This window comes from Equus caballus, chromosome 5 (assembly GCF_041296265.1).
Source record: "Equus caballus isolate H_3958 breed thoroughbred chromosome 5, TB-T2T, whole genome shotgun sequence".
Classification (NCBI taxonomy): domain Eukaryota; kingdom Metazoa; phylum Chordata; class Mammalia; order Perissodactyla; family Equidae; genus Equus; species Equus caballus.
Window position 1 is genome coordinate 94,094,756 of NC_091688.1, and position 19,590 is coordinate 94,114,345.

The 19,590-nt window shown below is 36.5% G+C and overlaps 1 long non-coding RNA gene across 1 annotated transcript; it reads right to left on the reverse strand.

The window, feature by feature from the left end:
- Positions 1-8,374: 8,374 nt before the first annotated feature.
- Positions 8,375-9,251, reverse strand: LOC138924385 (uncharacterized). Its single transcript, XR_011439431.1, has 3 exons — positions 9,150-9,251; positions 8,752-8,811; positions 8,375-8,494 (listed from the first exon to the last, which is right to left on the reverse strand). It is a non-coding gene; the product is annotated as an uncharacterized lncRNA (long non-coding RNA).
- Positions 9,252-19,590: the final 10,339 nt, after the last annotated feature.

The following is a 19,590-nucleotide window of genomic DNA, read 5'->3' on the forward strand; positions in this document are numbered from 1 at the left end:
ATATCCTTGAGCTTTGTTAACAGACATGGTAAAGTCATTTGGAAACAATTGATCCTTTTGGATCTTAATTTCAGACTCACTCAGTGTATTAATTATCTGCTGCTGCATAACAAATGACCACAAAGTTAGTGATTTAAAATAACATCCTTTTATTACCTTGTAGTTTCTGTGGGTTCAGTGACCAGGCACTGCTTAGCTAGGTCCTCTTTTCAAAGTCTCATAAGGCTACAATCCTGGTTGGCCTGCATTCTTTTCTGAAGCTCAGGGTCTTCTTACAAGCTCATGAGGTTATTGGCAGAGTTCAATTCCTTGCAGTTGTAGGACTGAGGTCCTCAATTCCTGGCTGGCTGTCAGTCAGGTTCCTCTCAACTCCTAGAGTCCTCTGCCTTCCTTGACATGTGTCCCTTTCACAGGGCTTCTCACAGCATGACTGCTGACATTTTCAAAACAGCGGGAAAATCACTCTATTCAAGGAGGGTCCAGGCCCCCCTTTTAAGGGCTTCCACTAGATTAAATCAGGCCCACTCCAGATGAACTCTCTTTTCATTAACTCAAAAATCAGCTAATTTGGGACCTTAATTATATCTGCAAAAATCTCTTCACCTCTGCCATATAGCGTATCCTAAATACGAATATGACATCCCCTCACATTCACAGGTCATGCTCATGCGCAAAGAGATGGCATTACGTGGGGCATACGCATCAGGCGGCAAAGTCTTGTGGGCCATTTGAGAATCCCACCTGCAGATAGGCTTATGGTACCAGGTAGTATAGGGTTAATGTTCCTCAGTACTGGGACTATATCCTTCTTAGGACTCTAATCAATGCCTCTTTTATTATGAGGTTTTCCACTCTGGCTGTTGAACGGTAGCTCTTCCTTATCTGGGTAAGATATCCAAGCACTATCCCCTCTACTTCTTTTGGGTTATTTTTTTCTCTGAGCTCAGTTGATATCCTCACATGCATATGATAATAAATATTCAACTAAATATTTTATGGGAATTCTGGGCAGATCTCAGAAGCTTTTACTCTGTGTAGCTCTCTTTCGAAAGCTCTCCGGTACTCTGCTCAGCAAACACTTTCCACCTTGCTTTCTCTGGACTCAATTCCATCTCCTCAATGCAAGGGAAACTACAAACTTTTCCTCGGCGATAAGCTGGTACAGTCATGGGATTTACCTCTCTACCATCAGTCAGGGACCACTGATGTTTGTTGTCTGATTTTCAATGCCTTTGGTGCTATTTTTTAATATATATTTTGTCTGATTTTCTAGTTGTTTCATGTGGGACAACAGATCTACTCCGTGTTACTCCTTCTTGACCAGATGAGGAAGTCCGCCAATTGTCTCTTGGCTGGTGTTATTACTTCCTTTCTCTTCCCTAATTCACAATTCTGTCAAAATTATCTTACCACTACACATTCAAAACTTTTTCATTGGTCTACAATGCCTACAGAATATATTCTTAATTCTGAGGCTCAAAATTTAAGGCTCATCATTATCTTTCATTAACCCAATTTCTGAATTAATCTCAAAAATGCTTTTCCTTCACACATCAAAATGGAGTCCATGGTTTTCCCCAAAGTGGTTCTATTCCTTCTGCACTCTAGTGTTGCTCATATTATTAAAAATGCATAAAATGTTCTCTGCTCGCCACCCCACTCTACGCTTGACGAAAGACTTTCAAGACTTTGTTTTTCACTTCTACTAGTGCTTCCTTCAGGAAGTCTTTCTTGATTTTATCAGGCAATTTTTTTCACTCATGTCTTATTCTAAAGATCTTCACATCTCTTCGTGACATATCACACATTCTACTCTGTGTTGCACTTATAGTTTACATGTTAGATTTACCCTCTTAGAGTAAAAAGCTTTCAAGTTCAGTGAACAAATGCTTACAAGTTTTCCTATCCCTGTTGTGTTCCCCGCCCCCCACATAATATCCTCACAAACACCAAATGAGTTCTTTACCATTGTTATATACAATAATATTAAAACATAAAGGGGTGGAGAATTACCTCAGATCAGTCACGTTCTCAACTATAGGGTGAGTAGACATATGACCATATAGTTCTGATATTTACTTTATTTTTCAGTATTTTATATGACTATAGTAAAAGAGTAAGGGTGAATTAGAACACTAATTACTTTTATAATTCTGACAAATGGCTTAGGAGAAACATAGCAAGAGGTAAAGCTCTTGGAGGGAGTAACTCTACTGTACAGACTGTTTGCCAAGACATGACAGGAGCACCTTGACTGTTTTTGCTAATTTCTCTTTGAAATATGTTGGTAAGAAAGAAGTCATTTTTCACAATGAGGAAGGATATACTATTTTGCCCATAAACGCTCATGTGAGAGGAGAAGGTGGTGGGTTGCACACATGCAATGAAATCAAGTCTAGGTATTAATTTGAGGTACTTTAAATTGTGACCCACTTATGGAAGGAAACATCTATGGAAGAAAGAAATGAGAGAGCATAAAGGGTTATAATAAGATGTGCACTAAATACTAAGCCAAAGTGGAATTTAAAGACAAGATGAGCTAAAAGTACATGCAGGGATGTGTGTGAATGTAACATATTACAAAAGCTAAATGCTACAGCATATATGAATAGGATATTCATTACATATAAGAATCTTTGAAATTTGAACATTACCTCTAAAAACATTTTTTCTTAAAATCACCTTACGTTTTCCTTATGTCTCATGAATATGTTCTCATTATGGTTCCAAGTGCCAAATCAGGTACCATCATGGCGCAGAAGCAGCTGAACTTATAATTGTGCTTAAGAAACTAGACCAATGCTAAACGAGAATAACAGTAATTAAAAAAATAGTGGAATATAGTGAAACTTTGCTGGTTCAAGAACAGGAAAAAGAGTGAGCATGTACCACATTTTCAATTAAAAAAAAATTAGCTAGAATAAGGTAGTTAGACTAGATGTTCATTTTAGCTTCCATTTTTTTCTCATCCTCTTTTAAAACATTGATAGTCTAGGAATTAATTAATTAACTGAAGAATTCTGTGTAGAGAAATAGGTAAGACCCTAAGATGTCCTTTACAGCATATGTTAAAAGACAGAAAATTCGAGGTTCAGCAGCAGGTGCTTCTTCCCAGATGGTGTTAGAAACTTAAAGACTGTGCTATCTGTCAACCTACACTTTGTCTTCACCCCACCCCCCATGGAGGACTCCATTCCTCAAAAGAATTAATTACTAAAAGATGATCTTATTTAACTCTTAAGGAGGAGATGGTTCTATGAAAGTACATCTGTCCACTGAGATTATAATTTACTTTTCTTATTGCAAAGTGTAATCCAGGAGCACCTGGATCAGTATATTCCAGGGTTCTTATTAAAATGGAAATCCCTGGGGTTTACCTCAGGCCTGATGACTTAGACTCTCTGATGGTACAACTCTGGGATCTGGTTTTACAAACTATCCACATCAATGGATTCTTATACGCATCAATGTTTTAGAGTCACTGTTCTAAGGGTAGAGAAATTCAGTTGCTTTCCTTTCTATCGTGTGTAGGAAACTCCTTTTAATAAGTGATCCAAATAATTTCAGGGTAGGTATTGTTATGAAAGAATCAACCCAATTCAGTTCAATCAGGTTTATTAATTAGAGATGTCAAAGTACTTGAACTGCTATGAAGGGCACAGAGATGAATAAAACGTGGTACCACTTAAAGCACCAGATGATTTCAGTGGTGGGAGTGGTTTACATCCCTTGGAGAAGACGGAGGTAAATTTCTCAGAAAGCGCCTTTGAAGTAAGAATTGAAATCCAAGGCAGAATTTAATGAATAGAGAAAAGGAGAAGAATTCTGAGAGAATGGCTCAAGGTAAAAGCAGAGAAATATGAATGATACATAACTTGTTCTGGAAACTGAAATAGTTGTATAAGTGGGACCGGAACTTAGCAAGGAGTAGAAGGAGATTTCTTTGTCAGTCCTTTACAGCTTTGTCCTAGTACATGACTCTTATTCCTCCTTTACTGAATACTGGTTGAACAGAAGTGAATATAGTCCTAAATGTTTAACACTATGTTCACTTTTTACACAACTGTGACCTATTAGCATAATTGACTGCTGTGGAATCCACAAGTTCATGACTGTGCACTCAAGCCTCCTTTCAGCCAGTGAACCATATTCTGTATGTGGCTGCAGATCATTCCTGCTAAAAAGGAGGACCTGCTGAAGAGATTCAGTTGACACACATCTACCTGATTCTATGTCAGTCACAATAGTTTGGCAGCATCATTTTCATATCCAAAGGACACCTATGGGTATTTTGTGTACATCATGGTATGTTGATGTATGTTTAGGTTTGTTGAGTCCTTTTCAATTTTTCTTTTTGTCTCTTCTTTACCTCCTGTCTTTTCTGATGACCTTGAAACTGAATTCCTCTGTTCTCTGTAGAGATGTACATACATAATACCATTAACATATAATTTGTGGTAGATAGAATGGCTGTCTGCCCTCCATGGTACACTAAAGAAGTCCACATCCTAATTATGGAAACTGTGAATATGTTACCTTATGACAAAAGTGATGTAAGGGTCTTGAGATGGGAAGATTATTCTGGATGATCTAAGTGGGCCTGATGTAGTCAGAAGGAAGGTTATAAGAGAAGGCAGGAGGTGCCAGTCAGAGAGATGTAACAATGGAAGGACAGCTGGAGGGATGCACTCTGAAGAAAGAGGGAGGGGCCATGAGGCAGTGACTTCAGGTGGCCTCTGGCAGCTAGAAAAGGCAAGAAAATACATTCCCTTAGAGCTTCCAGAAGGAACATAGCTCCATTGACACCTTGAATTTATCACGTAAAACCCATTTTAGACTTCTGACCTCCAGAGCTATAAGATAATAAATGTGTGTTGTTTTAAGCTACTAAATTTGTGATGACTTTTTACATTAGCAGTAGAAAACTAACGCATATTTCAAGTCAAGTAAGCACTTTGGGAGAGAGGGCACTCAAAGTCGCATTAATCTCATCCAGAATATGCCTATCTTCTTCCCTTCAGTGAAGTTAGTTGGAGGCAGTCCTGCCCAAGAGCACACAGGCATTTAGAGCTGAATGATTGAGATCCACTTATCTTGCTTGCTTTGGCTGCCAGCCTGGCCTGGAAGCTGTCTCACCCAAGATGGCCTAGGAGACTACAGAGGGGCCAAGGTCCTGGTATCTTTTTTGCAATGTCAATTGCCGACTTTCTTGTTTCTTGGCAAGATCGGTGTAGTACAGATGGCCTATCCATGCAGAAGTTGTTCTCTTTGTCCCACAGAATCTAATTCATACTGCTGAAGATAGTTTGCCCTTAGGGTTTCCAGCAATTAAAACTGCCATTCTCCCATTTGAATACTCTCTTCCATCTGGATTGTTACAACAGCTGTTTTCCAACTCTTGACTGGACAACGTTTGTAAGTGGTGTGTGTGTGTGTGTGTGTTTTCTCTGATTCTATGTGTATTTTAAAAAGTCAACTAAATGATAGGGCTCTCATACTATACATCCTAGCTGATTCATATTGCCCCACCTCTCCCAGTACCCTACAGAAATGCTTTCTCATGCCTAACCATGCATTCATCGGGCACTTTGGATTTGTTCTACCACCTCTCTCCTGGCAGCCTCAAACCTTTTATAGGCTCCTGTTGGCACACACGTAATGGTTCAACAAGCACAGGGAAAGGCCTAATTGTGGTTTGGTAGCTCATAGTTCTCCTCACTAAGCTCACGTCATCTCTCCTCATGACAGTGATAATTAGACCAAGGAGAGTGCCAAAATTTCTCCTAAGTTCACCCAGCCTGCAAGCCCAGACAGGCTTAATTACAAGTCAATGTCAACTTTTAAATTGAGAAGCAGAAATTGCAGCAACACAGAATTAATGGGGACACTAAATTTGAAAGCCATCCCTAAGAACTCAGAGGGTCTCACTGTCAGAGAGGTCTTTTGTTTCATAGAGTTTACTTGTTGTCATATGCATATATAGTTGTTCTACAGAAAACTTGATAGCTGATTAATTGAATGGATTATTTCATAAAGAGCTAACCATCTGTCAGGTCAGGGACAGTCCCATCCTGCCAGTTGTCTAATAAACTATAGAGGACCAATAGTGGAATATGAAGCTCTTGTTTTAGACTGTAGGATGGATATTTGGTTTGCTCTAATTATTTGTGTGCCAGGATGGGGTATTATATCCACGTCATCCTTTTTTTTCCTTCTGTTTCTCACTCCTGGTTGAAGGGGTTAAAGGGGAAAAATCTTTGGTGGAGCAAAAAGTAAAGATTTTGTTAGCTATTGGCTCATCAAGCAGTAATGGTTAGTGGAGGTTGGGAGGTGGGGCAGGTGCTGACTCTGTTCAGCTTGTATATTATGTTCTGAAGAATCTGAAAGATGCTTCCTTTGAAAATGGACAGTGAGGACTGACTGTTGTGCTTTTAGTAAATAGGACTTTAAGAAAACCAGGAAGGACCATAGAAATAGGTGAGAGGTGTAGGAAAACAAAGGAGGGAGAGCAGGAAGAAGATGCCCGTTCAAGGCTGGCTGTAGGTGGACTGCAAGATGACCATGAGGAGAAAGCTAAAATATTTTGCACCAGCTTCCTGTGTATTTGTGACAGGCTCAGAGAGTGAACACTAACTCTCTTAATAGTCTGCACTGAAAAGCCTTCCAGATGCTGAGCATGAGTGAGGGATCACAAATATAATATTGTAAGACCCTTTCCTAATTCAATACTTGCTCTCTCAAATAAACATGACACCAAGAAGTCGAAAAGAAACAAAATATTCTTCCTTTAAAATTAACTATCACAAGGTGATCTACATGATACAGGCTTTGCTCTCCTGCTATCGAATTTGTGGTTCTTATCAACTTGGTAAACAGTCCATCCCCTTCACTCAAATGCCTATGGAAAAGACTTCTGTGTAGCTTCAGATATGAACTCACTGTGGAAAGGGAATAATAAATACAACTGTTTTTAAGAGCAAGGGAGGAGAAGTATATTATAATTAGCTGAAGGACTTTTTCCAGTTTCACTCTCCCTTACCACCATCCTTTTCTGATACACCCTACAGAGATGCATGAGGAGTGTAGTCTGAGAACACTGCGGGAGTGAATGGTATTTCCACGAGTCCCTCCTCTCTTGAGAAGCCCTACGTCTGAAACTTTAAATGATTACAAAGCAGCGGGGTAATATCTTGCTGTGGGTTTAATCTTGGTGTCTTCATCCTTGCTTTCTCCCTTCAATACAAGATATTTGATGGCAAAGAAGTAAAAATTATAAAGGAGTCTGTAAATTCTAATTTTTAATATCCACTAGCTAGTTTCAGAGCTCACATATATTATCTTAAAGGAATGCATTTACTAACCTTAGAATTAATTTACTAATATTAGTTTACATATTGACAAGGTGTTATACAGTAAGTTCTTAGCTAGATTATTTATGTATACTCTTTTATTTAACCCTTATAAGAGCCATTTGCATTAGGTAATGTTACTACTTAAAATTATGTTCACTTTATTCTTGATGTAAAAGTAATTCATAGTCATTGTAAAATTTTGGAAAAATAAGGAAGAGTATAACAAAGAATATAAAAATAATCCATAACTTTAACATCCAGTAATAACTACTGATAACATTTGGCTTATTTTTATGTGCACATATATGTGTATTTTAACAAATATGAAAGTGCAAATTCAATATAAGTGCAATAGTTATGAACCTTAAATGTAACATAAAGCACTTAACCAAATACAGCCAAATGTCACCATGTATGAAGAGAGCACATTGTTGTCGAAGGATCACGTTTCTGCCGGAACTCTCCTATAACGATTACAGAAACTGGACCAAAGGTGAAACGTTTGCCTCTGCAGTCGCTCCCTCTCCTTTCTATTCCTTTCCTAACATTTTCATTTCTGCAAACAGGATGCTGCAAAACTGGGCACAGTGCAGTTTGCCCTAGTTTTTACTGGATATTTTCAGAGAGTTTGACTTAATATTACATCTGGGGAACTTTACTTATGATTAAATATTCATGAAGCATGTTTTTTAGCATTAGCATAGTATCTCATTTTCAAAACATCTAATTATTTACTTACCTACTCCCATATTGTTAATTTAGTCTGTTTCCAATTTTTCATTATTGTGACTAATATTGCTGTACATATATTTTGCATAAATCTTGGTCTGCATGTCAGATTTTGTCTTGGGGTAAATTTCTAAAATAGAAAACATTGGATCAAAGTGTTTTCATTATTCTGTGTCTCTTAATATAGATTGGATAATTGTTTCTAGAAGTGTATCAATATGTAAACCCATCAACAGTTAATGACAGTGCTTATTTTATTGTATTAGCTGACACACAACATCCTTAAAAAACTGCTCATTTTCTAGGGGGTCGGCCCTGTAGCTGAGTGGTTAAAGTTCCATGCGTTTTGCTTCAATGGCCCAGGTTCATGGTTTTGGATCCCAGGTGTGGACTTGCTCCACTCATCATCCATGCTGTGGAGGCATCCCATATACAAAACAAAAGAAGATTGGCACAGATGTTAGCTCAGCACAAATCTTCATCGCCAAAAAAAAAACAAAAAAAAACAAACCACTCATTTTCTAATTAGGTAGTCAAAAAAGAGTAGCTGTCTATAAAAGGTTTAGTATGGTGGTTATTGCTAGGCTGTGAAATTAACCGGATTTGAAGTTGGGAAGACTTGGAAAATTCTAGGCATAATTTCTTCTTTAAAATAAGAAAATAAACTTACCTCATAAGGTTGAAGTAAGAAATTAGTTGATTGTTTTATGTAAATCATCACTTGTATTACCTAGAAGATAGTAAGTGCTCCATAAATAATCATTGTTTTAATGAACTCATTTTATTGAATTATGTCTATAAAGTTTTGCATTACATGAATTGCCAGTGATTTTTAATTGCAGTTATTAGTAATGAGGTTGAACATTTCTATATAAGTTTTTCAGACATGATACACCATTTGCCTGTTTTCTCTTACAATCTTATTTTTTAAATATCTTGTATTTTTAAGTATTTTTTAAATCTTGTATTTTTAAATATTTATTTAAATATTACATAACATTTTTAAAAATATTTAATGAAATCTTTATATATCAAGATTGCAAATACATTGTAGTTGAAACAGCTTACCATTTTTTATTTGCCTTTCTATGTTATTAATACAGAGTTTTGAATTTTATATGATCAAATGTTCTAATGTTTCCTCTGAAGTTTCTTCCACTGCTTTTACACTGAAAAGAACTTTTTTTTACAAGATTAAATGAACCTTCACTTTTTTATTGCTGCTTCTTTTTCATTTTCCTGGCTGAAAACGTAACAAGAATAACAGCTAAAGAATTTCCTGGTATTCATGTTCCCTCCATAAAATATGGGAATGGATTTGTGTGCGGGGGTGTGGGGGATGTTGTGCACATTTGGACATTGGGGACAAAATGTGAGGTAGTGGAACATTTATTGGAAAAGGAACAAGAAATTCAGTCCTCTCTCTCTTCTGCATGGAGTTGTTTTTTCTTTTAGTTTACATCTCTGAATTTGTTCTGCAGAATTCCTTCTACAGTAGGGAGGATCCAGTGAGGCAGAACTTGATAATTGTTACCTCCTTCCCACCTTTCTTTCTAAGAGCAGCTACCACTGAAAATTTGCTACACATTTCTCTATCTAGAGATGGAGACGTCAAATCATTTTGGAACATATCTTTATTTTTGGAAAGAATCACTTAGTGACTCTTCTTAGTGTTATAAAAGGAAGGCAGGAGAACACCAGTTGTCCTTCAAGAAGAAAATAACAGGATTTTTTTTTACTGAATAATGGTGTGTAAAAGCAAATTTACGTAGAATTCTTGAGGTGCAATGTTTTTAGAGCCTCTGTAAAGGAACCAAATAGTACCACCAAGATAAAATAACAGGAAAGGACATGAAGTTTCCCCATAAGCAAATTCAGCTGAGGAAGAGAGGTCTCTAAAGGTGACCAGGGCTCAGTGCCAGCTCCCACTGCCCGGGAGGGAGGGGTTGGTCATTGCAGATTCAGAGTGTGCTGAGGCTTGAATCAGCTCTTGAGCAAGCTACCTGAGCAGTATGAGTGCAGGTTAGGAATAATAACTGTTTGTATATGAGTAAAAAACAAACACTTGGGAAACAGAATTATCAATAAAGAAGAGATATAGTTTGTGTAGAACCAAGCACACACAGTTTCAGATGTTGTAATTGGCATTCTCCGATAATAAAGAATATATGCTTGATATATTTAAAGAAATAAGAGCTACAAAATATGAGTAGAGAGTGAGATACTCTAAAAACATTAACAAAATATGAGCAAATTTAAATTAAAAGTGGAATTTCTAAAATGAATATATATTTATATATATATATATATAAAAATTGTGTGTGTGTGTATGTGAGGAAGATTTTTACGGAGCTAATATCTGTGCCAATCTTCATCTACTTTTTGTACGTGGGACCCTTCCACATCATGGCTTGATGAGTGGTATGTAGGTCTGCGCCTGGGATCAGAACCTGCAAACCCCAGACTGCCAAAGCAGAGTGTATGAACTTAACCACTATGCCACAGGGCTAGCCCCAAAATATATATAATTTTTAAATAAATTATGGAACAATAAATAATCATAAAAATTAATAAATGCTTATAACAGAATAATATTAAAATATTTCATAGCAAAACATTTGGATTACTTTGCAGGCAGTATTTATTCCAATATTGACTAATTATTACTGCTTCACAACATATTTTCATTATTGTGAAGTAAATTTCATTTTACAATCCCCTCCTTTTTTAAGTTGGCTGTGCTTGCGTTATTTTTCTTGAAAAAATTTATCTTTTTATTCTTAAAAAATTGAGAAATCAAAACACAAAACCATCAGATATTAAAATATGAGCAAGAGAAGAGAAAATAAGTGCACCTTTCTATCTCCTGGGAAGCCTTCTCTTCTTCTGCCTTAAGTTCGTCCACTCAGGAGTTTTGCCATTTTTTGGGAGATTCTCGTTCTGGGAGGCCATGCCATCACGGGTGGACAAGCAGCACCATGCCCACACCCAGGCTCCGAACCGGCAAACCCCTGGGCCCCTGAAGGACAGTGCAGGAACTTAACCACTCTGCCGCAAGGCTGGCCTGATGAATTACTATTTGAGTGAGAATAAAATTAATATATTTTTAAATACACAAAGACTAAGAAAATTACCACCCACACATTCTCAAATAATTTAAAAAGCATGTACTTTAAAGTTGGGAAAACAAACTCTCAAGTAAGAAGAATGTAACAAAAAATGATAAACAGGGCAAGTAGGAAAATGATTCAGATAAGTTAGTAGAGGTAATTAACACAACTATAAAAATAATAAAACCAGGTGTGTATAATGTATTTTTAAAACTCAGACTAAAAGTTTAGATTGTAATATAGAAAGTGAGAAAGGGATTTTGTAGATGGTAATATATTTGAGGTTATTTTTTTGTTCATAAAAAATAAGAGGTGCTGTTGAGGGCCGCCCCGTGGCCGAGCAGTTAAGTTTACACTCACTCCGCTGAAGCGGCCCAGGGTCTCACCGGTTCGGATCTTGGGTGCAGACATGGCACCGCTCATCAGGCCATGCTGAGGTGGCGTCCCACATGCTACAACCATAGGCACTCACAACTGAAATATACAACTATGTAAGGGGCAAGGTGAGGGGGTGGGGCTTTGGGGAGAAGAAGGGAAAAAAAAAAGATTGGCAACGAATGTTAGCTCAGGTGTCAATCTTTTAAAACAAAAAGAAGTGCTGAATAACTTTAGAATGTGTTAGAAAATATGAAAAAACTACCTATGCAAAACAAATTTAAGTGCAACAAGTGAAAAAATAATACTAGAATGTAAAACTTTTAAATTATCGGGAAACTTTTTTGAACAAGATAACCTTCAGGGAAACAGCATGAAGGGTACATGGGACCTACCTGTGCATTTTTTTCTTTTGTAATTTCTCAGGAATCTATATCAAAAAAGTTGTATGTGAGTAACCACATAACTAATGTTCTTGTCCAAAGACAAGAGAAAAGACAAAAAATCAGATGGTTAACATGGAAAGGGAGGAATAAAATAATATTATTTATAGCAAGAGAATTTCTGCTGTGTCAACCACTAGAAATATCTTATTGAAACTACTGTTCACCAAAAAACAAAGAAAAGACATAGAAATCAGCAACAAATAACGGACAGATTACTTGCATAGGGATAATAATTAGGCTAATTGCATAGGTATGATAATTAATACTGAAAGATGATTTCAGTAGCCCCATGGCAGCCAAAAGAGAATGGAATAATCTCTTCACTGTGATGAGAGAAAAATACCTGTTAATGACGAATTCTGTACCTAGTAGAAATATCTGTTAAGAGGAAAAGTGGAATAAAAACAATTTCAGGTAAACCAAACTGAAAGAGTTTACCAACAACCAAATCTCATGCTCACAAAAAGAAATATAGGAATATATTACAGAGAGAAGGAAAATGAGAAAATGAGCCAAGATGGAAGAACTGAAATTCAATGAAAAATAGTAAGCCCAAAGATTGGTAAAAAATATTGGTAAAATAAAACAAATATTGGTAGCATAAAATAATGTTTTATAATGGCAATTAAAAATGTGTAGAATTGTACTGTAAAATAGTACATAATTTGAGTAGATCTCTGTGGGTCCAATTATTGTTTAATGTGAATAGATACCAGCATGAGAAAAAGGAGATGTGTTTCTATGGTCTTCTTTACCCAGATAACTTTGTTCCATTGCTGCCTATAAAGCATGAATGGGTCTCTTATTATGTTACCCTGTATATTTTCATTAGCTTTGCCTGGTTATTTATTGGAATGAGTTCATACACACACACAGACACACACACACGCACATCAGAGAGACAGGCAAGAACTGCTCACCATTTAAAACTGCATACTAATCCTTCATCTGCTAAATTAGCCTTTTTTTAAGTACGTTTTTATCTTATTCATCTCACAGTTAACATAGGTCTATTTATCATAGATTTACACACATTTTAAAAAAAACGTGAAAAAGACATAGTTCTATTCAAAAATACACCTTAAGTAATCAAGTGTAGCCAAAATAGCCATTTACAATTTTTCTTCTAACTTGTTCTCATTATTAGTAAGGATATTTCTGTAAACAAATGTCTTTGTACCTCTCAATTGCTACCCTTTCATTAGCATGTGGAGTCTCGAAAATTTTTAAAGCTTCAAACTGCATTTGCTTTTATTATCACACTTGGTCCTGATAATAAGACATGGGATATCCCAAAGAAGAGTTGTTAGTCCATTGTTGAGGACAGTGAGTTAGGAAGAGAACTGGAGACTTCCTTAAAGTCACAGAACAAGAATGCAGCCAATCTGCTTCTAGAACCCGGATTGTCCAAGTCTTGACGAAGGAATGGACTGCACTATCTTTTCCTTGATACCAGTATGCTTTCCTTTCCACATTGCTGGTTTCACAATCCTGCTTCAGGTAGTCGGTAAAGTGGGCACAATGGTATTCCTCCCTCCCAGAGACACTGCACAGAAACCGCTTAATTCTAAAGTAACATGCATAATTTTTTTCATTAACTCATACTGTTTATAGAATACCCGTTAGAAAAAAGATACTGGCCCCAAAATTAAGACGTTTATCTTTTCTGATAATATGCTGTTTAATCGTGTTGAAGAGTCCTTCAGAAGGAAAAAGATAATTATCGGTCTTAAGAGTAAGTCACAAGGAAAGTTATTTAGAAGTAGTTGGTGAAAATAACTGAAATCTCTACTTTGAGACACTAAATATGTCTGTGTATAATGAAGCAAATATATTTTGCAGCTTGTTATGACAATATCCTAAAAATTTTCTGTGCCTCACCACATGTTTGTAGCAATCACAATTAATTCACTATCCAATAACATTTATGGAGAACCGTGATGTTCCAACGCTCTATCAGTGTTGGAATACGGAGACACATATGGCAGAGGCGCACTTCTCTAGGAGCTTGCATATCAACAGGGAGTTAAGGGACAAGGACTAATACAGATTGAGTTCTTATTAACCGCCTTATTATATGCCACGTTCTGTGAAAAATTAACACATCAAATCAGTGATCTCGTGATTATTGATCTCATCTTTCATGAAGAAATGGAGGCTGAGAAATTATATAATTTGCTCAAAAATTCACATCTAGTGCCTAGTGGAACTACATTTCATAACTAAGTCTCTTTTTTCTCCAAAATCCACCATAATACACTGCCTCTTCGGGGAAGTCTACCAATAATTAAGGTAAAATGTGATCATTTCAGTGCGATAGTTTCAGTGTGCTATTGGAATCACTGAGGGGAAGGCCAGCTAAAGTGTTGGGTAAGGGTGGAGGTAGAGTCGTTAGTCTACGAATATTTAGGAGATGTGTAACATATCACAAGAAAAAATGTTCTAGGATTTCAGGAAATGAGAACATGGGTGAAATTCTCAGAGGCATAAATGGATGGTTTATTTCAAATAACACGAGCAGTTTGCCAGGCCTGGAACATAAGATGCCTGTCGGGAGGAGCAGTGGACAAAATGGAGAAAGAAGAAAACAGCGGAACCAGGAAGAGCCTTGAGGGGCACGGTAAATCAATCCTGGTGAATCAGTGAAGTGTTTTAGGCAGTGGAGGGTGGAAATCAATTTGTTACTTTGATTCAATTTATATTTTAGAAGAGTAATTCTGGGTTTATGGAGTGAAAAATAAGACTGAAGTTAGGCAACCATCTGAGAAGTTATTATAATTGTCTAGGTATGAAAATCAACTTTTCCCTTGCTTTACATTCTAAAAAATCAGCTCTCCTTTAGTTCCTCCCACTCCATTGCATCTTTTTGATATACTTTTTGATCTAACACTTCATCATGATACAGGTAATTTATATACAATATAACGTGTAGACACACATGATGTATATATCATATATATAATATATAAAGTTAATCTTTTTTTAACCACCCCTTTTCAATGCTCAGAAGAGTGAATGAAATAGAGTGAGAGATCAATAAGTGTTTCTTAAAGAAATCTTGGAGTCATTTTGTATTCTTTAAGATATACAGTTTAGCTATAGCATAGTCAAAAGACTGTTGAAAATGTTCTGATGTGAGAAGTACAGAAAGTCAACAAACGAAATATACCTACATCTTTTAGCTCTTGTAAATTGGAGAAATAATTTTCTTTGGAGTTCCCGTGCTATTGCCTGGGTCCCAATTGCCTCATGCCGAATGACGTATATTAGTGCGAGTGAAAGATTCTGAAATCGTCTTCCTTATTGACCTCATTTTCAAGCACTGGTTTTTCTTGAGTTCTTTTCCTCCCAAGAATAGCATATTTCAAAAATGCAATTGTTGTCTTGAAATTGTGACCACAGGGCTTGAAAAATTATCATCTTAAAGCAAGTATGAGTAGCTTATATGAAATAGAAAGCGTAGGTTACTATAGAGAATAGTGTTGTGTTTTAAATCTTCCAAGGATTTTATTCTGTCAATTTTCCTTTCTCTCTTTTATATGTTCAACCTGTGCTCATATATATAGGCTGCTTCCCAACAGCACTAAAAATGCTCAAATCTCTCTTACTTTACAAAAGAACAAACCAACAAAATTCCCTCCATTTAATTCACAACCCCCTCAAGTATTGCCCTCATTCATTCATTCATTAAAAAAGAAAAAAGTCATAAACCCCAGTACTCAGCGAGATGCTAGGACTACATCAGTGAACAAAACAAAGGTTCTGCCCTCGTGGAACTTCATTCTAGAAGGGAAACTAACAATGAAGAAGACAATTAGGACAGCGAAGAAAAGCTCTCAGGAAAATAAATGGGGTAGCATTTGAGGAGGTGTCATTTGAGCTGAGACCTGAATGACTAAGAAGTTAGTAAGAAGCATTAAATTCAAAGACAAAAACAGAAACAAGTTGGGGGTATTTTAGGAACTGAGAGAAGGTTATTGTGGCTGGAGCTGAGCAAGCAAGATGGAGCATGATACAACGTGAGCTGGGAGAGACAGGGAGGGGCTAGATTACCAGGGCCTCTGCTGGCTGTAAAACTTTTCTCCCAATTATGGTGGAAACCCATTGGGAGGTTTTAATCTGTTTTATGGTCTCATTTGTATATTTAAAAGACAATACTTTGCCCTTAGCAAATGAGTTTTTGTGGATTGGCAGGATATGCTTTTTCTCATTTTTCTATTGGTGGCTGAAAGGTTTCAGAATGTATTTCCATTTTGAAAATATGATGGAGACACTGGAAAAATACTTGAGCATCTATTACAGACATATAATTAAGATATATTAGAGATAAAGAGCTGTTTAAAATCAATAAGGAGTAAACTCTCTAAAGTAAAAGTGTGAAAATCTTTTCTTTCAGAGAGGAAAAAGCAATTTCAATGACTTTAACACAGTAAAGTTTCTTGTTTTATAGGGATGTAAAGAGATCAGTGAGAAGCATTTTAAGTACCAGGCAGTGCTTTAGGATGAGTGTGGGGAGACTGTGATAAAGAGAGATTTTATTTCACATGTAATGGAGAGCTACAACATTTTTTAAGCAAGAGAATGGTTAATATGTGTGTCTTAGAAAGATCAATGTGGTTTCTTATAATGTACTCAGCAATCTACAGCAATCCTACGTCTGCCTTCATCACTTTACTAAAATAACTTCCCCACCAGGTCAGCAATGCGTTCCCCGTTACCAATTCTGATGGACACAGCTCACTCCCTATCTCATTTTCCAATTGGTGGCATTTGACAAGAGGGACCAAGCTCCTCTTGCTAGAACACACTATTTGCTGGACTTCTAGGACTCCAGTGTCTCTTAGTGCACCTTTCTATCTCCTGGGAAGCCTTCTCTTCTTCTGCCTTAAGTTCGTCCACTCAGGAGTTTTGCCATTTTTTGGGAGATTCTCGTTCTGTCCACTCTTCTTGAGAGACATCATCCGCTCTCATTGTTTCAGCTTCCATGATGGTGACTCCAACGTTAGATCTGCAGCCCAGAATCCCTCCTGTGCCTCAGACTTCAATACACAAATAACTCCTTGTTAGCTCAGTTCTGAATACCTGCTTCAGACATACCTCAGGCATCTCAGACACGTAGGTAAAAATGTAAGTTTGTAATACTTGCCAACACATTTGCTCCTCAGTTTGTGTTCTCCTAGGGACAAGAGCCTTGATCTGTATTTTCTCCCTCTCTCTGCCTCTTGCTCTGTGCCCATTCTAAAATTGTCTATTTGCAGTTGGCCTGGTGGCATAGTGGTTAAGTTCCCATGCTTTGCTTCTGCAGCCTTGGGTTTGCTGGTTGGGATCCTGGGCATGGACCTACACACTGCTTATCAAGCCATACTGTCGCAGGCGCCCTACATATAAAGTAGAGGAAGATGGACACGGATGTTAGCTCAGGGCCCATCTTCCTTGCTAAAACACACTTTTTTTTAAAAAAAAGTCCATTCAAGTTTTGTCAGTTCCATTTCCTAATTATTCTCAAATCTCTCCTCTATCTACATCTCTGTAACTTCCCTGCCACTACTACCTTTGTCTAGGAAAACATTATTTATTGTCTACCTTGAGCCCTACACCCCATTATATTCTTCCATAATATCCTCTGGGTATACCTCATATTACTTATCATAATTTTAATGACTTCATAAATATCTGAATTTATCACTAAATTTTAGTCTCCATAAAGCTACAATCATATCTGTTTGGTTTATGGCATATCTTTAGCACCTATTACAGGGTTTGGCACGTACTGTGGACTTAATAATTTGTTGAATAAATTAATGAATGAATAGATGAAGAATTAAGGCTGTGGCTTATTTCTAGACCAAGATGAAAAATGGCAAAGAACCTGGAAGGAGATTTTAGTTTAGGTGATGATTTCTAAACCTGTAAATGAATCCAGCCTATATACACATGCTGCATATTTATTTTACCTGTGTGATCTTCACTTCTGAAGATAAAGGGTTATTATTAAAACCAAATATTTAGCCTGATAACTCAGAGTATGGAGGGATAGAGAAAAGAGAGAGTATCCTCAAAGTTATTATTAACAGGAAATTATTCCTAGTAAGAGCAAGAAGTCAGTGGTCAGTAAGGGACATGACAAAATAGTTCTCTCTAGAAGCTTTATCGTAGTCATACTTTGCATACAACCTCTTCTAAATCACATACTTGTTATAGTAACAGTCTTTTGTATTAGTTGCTTTTCTATCTTTATAATTAAAGATATATTCTAGACATATTTTATTAAAGGTATGTTTTAAATTGTAATGAAACAAATAAAAATGCTAAAGCTTTGGTAATATTGGCTTAGAAACATGTCCTTCTGACACTAAAATTGAAAAATTATTTGTAGGTGCTAAGAATATAATTCATGCTTGGAGAGTGAATGCTCTCTCTGTACTATCTTGCAAGAAGAAGGTAATTGAAATGCCTGTATCCATTCAGTAACTCACTCAGGATTCAAGGATTCATTATAACTATCAAAGCTTTATTACTTTCTTGGTGGCTAAGGTGGGTTTTTATTTGAAAGTACTGGGTGATATACAGTGTACTTGTGTAATATGACAGCCTCAGTCACAAAATATGGAGCCTTGCTATGGCCCCATTATGTTCAGATTATAGCTGGCCTGGTCTTCCTATGAAAAAAAATAAAAAGAAAAAGGAAAACCCTATTTTTGACCATAATTTTCACGTAGGGGCCACCTACTTGAAATTTTTATCCTTACAAAAAGTTTGAATCTGTAATTTAGGATGAACTGTGCACAATTACTAAACAGTTTACATGTATATTAAATTTTTAAAGAAACCAGTAAGAACACGCAATAGTGGTTGTGATACAAAGGCTAGCCATTTCAATAACAACAACAATAAAGATTTTTCTCTATTACCATTTTTTATTACTTGACTCTGTGTCAAGAAATGTGTAAGTTCTTAAAAATATGTTTCATTCAACTTCACTATAACGCTTTAAAAACTCATTCAACTATGACTCAGAGAAAGTGACTCTCCAGTCCTGTCTAAATCTTCTTTTTTCATTTTGGTTCTAAGAAGCTAACAATTGTCTTTTGTACACATGATAGTCTAAGTCTTTAGCTGGTCTGAATATAAATAGAAAAAAATCCTTGTAATTGTACTAATATATTAATTTCAAAGAATTCTGAGGCTGTTTGTTTGCAATTGTCAAATGTCCATGGTTAAAATACAGAATAGTCAACTACGGAAGTATTTTCTAACTGGTTTGTTTCTATTAGCTATTCCACAAATGTAGGAATATCAGTATTTCTGTACCAGAATTTTAAGTGGTTTTCCCATGGCTGTTGTGCTTGTCATTAACGTCCAAACACACTGCCAGCTACCCAGGAAAGCATCCTTCCCATCTGTACTTGTTCCCCTTACTGTGGTTCAATTGTTCTGTTGTCTCTATTTTTCGTTTTTGCAGTTTTATTGAGATAGAGTTCACATAAGTTTCATCCTTGTAAAGTGTGCAGTTCATTGTTTTTTATTATATTCACAGAATTGTGGAACCACCCCTAAAATCAAATTTTAGACTATTTT